Source organism: Penaeus monodon, chromosome 44 (genome assembly GCF_015228065.2).
Source record: "Penaeus monodon isolate SGIC_2016 chromosome 44, NSTDA_Pmon_1, whole genome shotgun sequence".
NCBI classification, from domain to species: Eukaryota; Metazoa; Arthropoda; class Malacostraca; order Decapoda; family Penaeidae; genus Penaeus; species Penaeus monodon.
This window is the reverse complement of record NC_051429.1, coordinates 4,125,568-4,133,067: the sequence shown is the minus strand read 5'-3', so window position 1 is coordinate 4,133,067 and position 7,500 is coordinate 4,125,568.

The window sequence follows — 7,500 nt, the reverse complement described above, 5'->3', positions numbered from 1 at the left end:
ATAATTGGAGCTATAACATAACTTCGCACAACACTAAATATGTATTGACATTGATTGACTTAGAATTGGTGATGCTTATAGCCATATCAAGCTTGGAGGTTCCTTGCAAAGAAAACATAAAATTTGATAAAAGAAAACAGTAATATGTCTTTCATTAGTAGTATAAAATAGATAATTACTCGTATGACTGCAATACACAATCAACATGGTACAAACATTTGCCGCGATAATTTGTCAGAATTTATAATTCCATCATTCATTCAAGTTTTGCTTCTCGCTTTCCTTGCAATTATTTATTTTTTCCCATTCGCAGACAGAATACGACGGTAGCAGGGCACGATTTGCTGTCTTCCGGCCATGTCACCTCTGTCGGAAGGAGCATTCAGATTCTGATAGAGGCTTATTAATACTAACAACCGCATCCGAGCCATTACATGCTAGTATTTTATCAAATTTCCTTATGTAAAAGTGTAATTCTTATTCTTAAATGACAAATAATGCTTACCAATGGTATCAATATATATATTTTTTGCATAAAAGTACCATCTAACCTTGTTATTAAAGAAGAAATAAACAAATATACCCAAAACTATTAACATATTTTGTCTTAGAAAAAAAAATCATTGATCGATTGATTGATTATTTAAAATTATCTGCCCCGCCTACGGCAAAAAACACCAATAAATATTATATAAAAATCAAATCATGAGTAATGTGCTTATAAAAGTATACAGATATTGCATAAATATTATGCATCCTTATATTTTGTTTAAAATATTAGACTCCCTTAGGAAACGAATAAGTCCTATGTCACAATCCTCCGATAAGTTTTCCAGTGAAGACAAATTACTTATGTCTGAAATGCTGCACAATTTTCTCCACTAAATGTGCGACCGCCAATGCACTCCTCACATGTGGTGCAACCTTTGCTGTCCTCATTGACCCGATTTCTCCAGCCTTTGTTAACACAACTTCTACTGGCGTTACTTATAACATTCAGCATGTACACTGCCCTACTTATCAGCGTCTTCTTCGTCGATCAGAGAATATTTCTCCTGTGATGTTGACTGCAGCTAGACAGGACTCTATATTCCCGCACGCGCCGCACTCATCACCAACGCGGATGCGCGCGCGGGGAAGTAAAACCGCACGCGGCGCCGGCGGATTGCGAGGAAAGTGAGAAGCAAAACTTGAATGAATGATGGAATTATAAATTCTGACAAATTATCGCGGCAAATGTTTGTACCATGTTGATTGTGTATTGCAGTCATACGAGTATTATCTATTTTTATACTACTAATGAAATACATATTACTGGTTTTCTTTAATCAAATTTTATGTTTTTCTTCGCAAGGAACCTCCAAGCTTGTATGGCTATAAGCATCACCAAGTCTAAGTCAATCATGCCAATACATCTTTAGTGTTGTGCGGGAAGATATGTTATACTCCAATTATATATAATCACCTTTTTTTACATCCTCACGGTAAATACAGCTCGCGCTTAGTCGAGGGGAGAGTGGAGGATGAGCAGAATTTAGGAGAAGGGTAGACCTCGCCAACAAGATTGGCATTTTGATAGGAGACAACCGTTATCTAGCGGAACGAGTGTGTGTGAAGAAACGATGTGCACGGAGATCAACAACCGAGGTGAGCGTTTCAACTTTCTAGCTATCTAGAACATGGGTGTTTACCTTGGTCAATATGATTGAAGGGTGCGATTTCCATGGTAGATATTCATTAACTATGCAGTTGCTTCACTGAAAGGAACGAGAAAAGTACTTCCATGGTGTCGCTCTTATTGTTCGCCTCTTCTCACTTCGCACGTCCCATTAATGGTTTTAGTATGTCGGAGAAGTCATTATCTCATGAACAAGCAGGGGTATTCCCTGATACCTGTCTGTGGTCGTCGTTATCTGGATATTGGGCTTGAGCATTTCAAGAGTGTTAGGAAGGCATCTTAGATAAATAGACCTTTTTGTTAAAGATGAATGCAAATGCTATAACTTTTAACCTTTACATATATTCCTCAGTCTGAAAAAACTGCTCAGTTTCATATACATATACTTCAATCAACCTTGTATTTAAAAAGGGCATTTTGCTTCTCGAATTATGAAAAGCTTTTCCCCTCCTTATTATGATGTAATGCGAATATTTTTTTTCTCCTAAACGATGCTTTTTTACTTGTCATTAGAAAACATTGCTTCGGTTTCAGCTTTTCCCCTTTATACTGTGATTTTCACCCTTTTCTCTATAACTTACCTCCTCGACTGTATGTTGCTCGGCATATACCCTTTAATGTCATGTAAAACAGATATCTATGTATACAACAACAAGTAGCACCTTTATATTTTTAGATTTTGCAAGAACGCTTTATTAAGAATAATAATTTATATAGTTGTTGATACCTCGGTTTAGAGAAAGAAAAAAAAAACGCATCAGTTGGAAAATCACATGCTGTCTGCTAAGATCTACCCATCGCGGGTGCCTGTATATTTTTACTCCCTCGGTAACATACCCCAAAAGTCCTGCTTTATGGGTTAATTTGTCTGTGTGTCTTTGTTCAATATGCGAACAATTATAAAAGCTTTATAACATGAGGGGGCAAACAAGTTATTTCATTTTACCTCATTTTTCATATCTTATAAAAGTTCTTGTTTTTGATAAAGACATAGTTGCTAAAAGGGGGAAATGTGTTAACAATAGTCAGGCCTTCTTTTTTGATTTTTGAAAGATAAACAAAATAGTTTATAGGGCCTTAAATGTTTTCGCTACTACAACAACTAGGGACATAGTGAAAATTCATAGGCAAGGGATGTTAAGGCATGCCAGTATTTCCTTGATTTGGCATGCTTGTATATTAAATTATTCAGAAAATATTGAAGAGATCGAGTAGCAAGTTTTATTCGTGTCCGACTTAAGAGTTTCCCCTCTTTCTAAGAGATTTAAAGAATATAAGTATATATTACTTAATAGTTGGTGCCTGAATGCGCAAACAATATTTGTTACCGTTGCTCGTCTTTTTCTTCCTATATACGTGTAGCTAGGTACTATAGACAATTTCGAGGAGGGGAGTAATTGCTGAAGAGCTAGGCCACTTTCTGATGCTGATATTTCATAAAAGAGGATGTATTGTTATGCGATCTCTTTATGGAAGGATGCGCTCGTCTGTATATTGTTAAATACATATGGGTCTTAAGTGAAAACTAATATATTTCCTAAGTTGCTTGTAGATTGTAAAACACGGAATGCGGCAAGGAACATTTTTTAGGAATATACCACATTGTCCCTTGAGTTCATTAACAAAACATGACTGAGATCAACACATGGGGCAGTGGGATGAGATAGTTGGTAAATAATTAGGTGTTCAGGCGTAAATATGAGGGGGAGCCCGTCTTTGACCTGGTGTAGGATACCTTGAAACACTATTCAGGCTCTCTACATAAATCAGACCAGCGTCCCTTTTTCAGTCTATAGGTAATTAACCTGTTAGTTTTAGTAGGAAACGTGCAAAGTATGAAAATTGGTTATCGCATTTACTTTTACATAAACTTTAATCCTGGTATTTGTGTTATCGCCTCTTAGACGTGTGTTTGTGTAAGCTGAGAGTCATAATAAGGCAATTGAGTGCATCACATCTGAGCATATGGGGGGAGGAGGGGGAGGGTGATGATGGAAGGTGGGGTATACAGTGAGACCTTGCATCGTGCATATCATATTGATCGTGTACACGCTCATTAGCTATAGGTGTGATCACTCACCTTTTACACTTCAGTGAAGGGTTGTATTATCTCCTTAAGCAGGAACTTGTTACTGTTTGCTTTCTTCTGTTTTCTTACTTTTTATTGGTTTGTAATGGGGCAATGGAGGATGTGGGACAGGGCGGTAGAAGGGAAGGAAGGGGCCATCTGTTCTGGGTCAACACCTTGAATTTGGTCATTACCTGTCCTGACTTCTATCCGTCCTGCGGTTGGGTTCTTTCCCTTGCGGCGTTTTATTTGTTATTGGTTATGAGGGTGATCACTCGCCTGTAAACACGCCGATTTGTCGAGCTCAGTTACAAGTTCAAACAATAGTTTATACATATGGGGCATTAGTGACGCTAGTTGGTAGATAATTAGGTGTTTCGGCATAAATTACGAAGGGTAAACCGTCTTTGGCCTGGTGTAGATACCTTGAAACCCTATTAATTGCTCTCTAAATAAATAAAACCAGCGTCTTTTCACTATTAGGTAATTAACCGTTAGTTTATAAGTATGAAACGTGCAAAGGTATAAAATATTTGGTTATCGCATTTTACATTACACAGAAACTTAAGCCTGTTTTATTTGTGTTATCGCATCTTAGGGCATATGTTTGTGTAATTTTGAGAGTCATATAAAGGTACAACAAGAATTTCATGATCCTTTTCAATAACTATAATTTTTATATATGAAGATGTCTTTGGGATGTAAGACAGCTAGTATAACACTTAAAATTAGGCCCCTACCGCTCCCACCCGCCCACCCAACAATATCAGTAGTTTGCCAGCATGGAAATATTGCCGGGCCAATGGTATTTTCAAGCCCTGTTTAGTCGTTTTGGTGAGTGAACTGTGAGTGACAATACGCCAGGAAGAGAAGAACATTTTTATGGAGAAACCCACCTACACACAATAATAATCATCGCCACCTGGAAGTATCACTGCAATGAAGAAACGGTTAAGTTCCGTAATCAACTGGTGACAGACTGTCATTTTAAGAGAGGAGACGATCTAGACAAAAGAATTATCTCCAAACTGCTCTAAACATTATCGCTACATAGATGTTCCGCACATGCCCTATCAAACATCCAGGACTGCACCGTAAAAGATGATCTATCCATATATTCTCATCTTCACCATAGTGATAATCGTTTAGCAAACACAGATAGAACCAGTGATATATTCTCTTAGAAACAGATATGCTTTGGAGAGGACGAGGGTCGTGGTGAATAAAGACAATTGTGCAAGCCGAGTTCTTCTCCTTCCACATCGCTTACACCCATATATGGGATTTGGGACTCAAATATGTTTGATGGAATTCGAAAAATACAAGTATATATTGTACACGAGTTTTATAATCTTTCAGTTAATTGTATTCTTATCCTTGTCGCGGCGAGGGACGGAACGGTAATTATTGGTCATTTTAGGCGACCTGTTGTGTGACCGACCTGATTGGGTTGGGGGGGGGGCGGGGAGGACGTTAGTGTTTATTTATTAGGACATTCATTCATTAGGAGGGGTGGTCACTCGTCTGTAACATGGTCAAATTCTCGATCCGGGTACAGTTCAAACACATGGAATATTGCCGGGGGCGTGTGGGGGGAGGAGGGAGTGTGAGGGAGGTGGGTCTCAGTGACACCCTGGCATTGGTTGGGGAGATTATGATTGCATCATTCATTAGGAGGGGTGATCACCGCACTTCCAGTTGCAGGGCTGTTTATCCCTTAATAGGACTTGTGTTTGTTTGTTTGCCTTCTTTTTCTTACTAGTTTATTGCTTTGGGTATGGAGGAATGTGGGCGGGGCGGTATTAAGGAATGAGGGTTGGTTTTGGAGAGGAGGGGGGGGAGGTGAGAGGAACCCTTTAGGTGTGTGTATTAGACATCTATTAGAGATCATTTATGATTATGATTAATTAGGAGGGATGATCTTCGTCTGTTAACAGGTTAATTCTCGATCCGGTACAAGTTTAAACATGATGAATATTGCGGGTGGGGTTGGAGTGTATGGAAGAGGTGGGTGGGGTGTGTCAACTGTGATACCTGGCATTGGGTGGTATTATGATTGTCTCATTCATTAGATGGGTGGTCACTCGTCTGTAACAGGGTCAATCTCGATACAGGTAACAAGTTTAAACATGTGAATATTGCGGTGCGGGGTGGGCTGTATGGGAGAGGGTGGTGGTGTGGGGATGGGGTAAGGGTGTGGGAGGGATCATCTGTGGTACCTGGCACCGGGTGGGATCCTCCAGTGTGTGCTATAAATTGGTTTTACGGTCATTGATATGTTCTGGTTTTTATGGTCATTGATTGCGTTAATCACTTTCCGCGGTCATTAACCTGTTGTGATGCGTAAGGTGAGGCGTCTGTATTGGAGAGGAGGGGAGGGACAGATATCATTAGGTCGGTTAATGATTTTACCAGTTCCGATCATTGATTATGATAATCACTTTAATTATGCTACTGTTCTGCTATGATTGCGCATGACCTACCGTAAGGTAGTCTGGTTGCTGCTAAACTCATTAACTATGATTAATGGATTCCGGTACGGTCATTGGTTTACGTAAATCATTGCGGTTTTTCCGTTTTCATTAACCTACTTCTGTTTCCACCCTCAGTATGTACGTGAGTGGAGTCCATTCTGTCCCTAGTCAACTACTTGTGTATATATGTTATATATATATATATATATATATATATATATATATATATTATAAATACATAGGTCTACATATTATAAATATACTATAAATATCATCATCATCATCAAGGGGCTAACGCCGACGGGGGCGCACGGCCGCATCCACCCTTCGCTTCCAGCCACGAGGATCCCTCGAGGCGAGTCTCCAGGCAGGCACACGGCCCCATCTCTAATTCCTCGCGACAGGTCTCGGTCGAGCTGCCTAAGCCAGGATCTCCCTAGGACGCCCACAGGTCTCCTCCACCCAGGGTTGTCTCGCAGAGAGACAACTGATGGGCAGGGTCCGTCCTAGGGAGGCGAGCTAGTGGCCATTAGCCTGAGTTTTGGCGACCCGATTATGCAGTAACATGTTCCATAGCCAGTCTCACGTGTACCGCCGGTTCGACACGTATCCTGCCACTGTACCCATGATCCGGCTAAGGGACTTGTTACAAAAGGCATCAAGGCGAGGAATCCCAAGGCCCTGTAGCGTCCGGTTTTTGCTTCCATAGAGCAAAACTCTGCAAGTATCAAGGCCTTGAAGACACGCAGCTTGGTCCTTCTGCATAGTACCGACATCTCAAAACGCTCTTGTTGATCGAGTTCATGGCTCCATGTTGCCAGACCAATCCGTCTACTGACTTCCTGGTCTGACTACCCAGAGATATGGACTACACTACCAAGGTATGTAAAACTTTCTGTAACTTCGACTTTCTCGCCGCAAAGCATGGATCGACTGAACGGTTCCTAACAGGCCCCCATAGTCCCTGATCTTGGTCTTGGTCCGGGAGAACCCTCTAGGCCAGGGGCTTTCGCCTCATTGCTTAGTGATGCTCAGAGCCGACACAGTGATTCCAAGGACCATAGGAATGGCAACATCGTCGGCAAAGTCAAGGTCGGAGACCTTAATTATTGCCTAGTGTTGCTCTGCACTGCTTTGGTTAGTAGCTCTCCATTATCCATTCCATACATTGTTTGACAAGTGTTGGTGCATGGCACGCCTTGCCTCACCCCTGAATTACCAGGGAAGAAGTTCGACATACCCCCACCACACCTTAACGCACTTTCAGTACCAGTATAGAG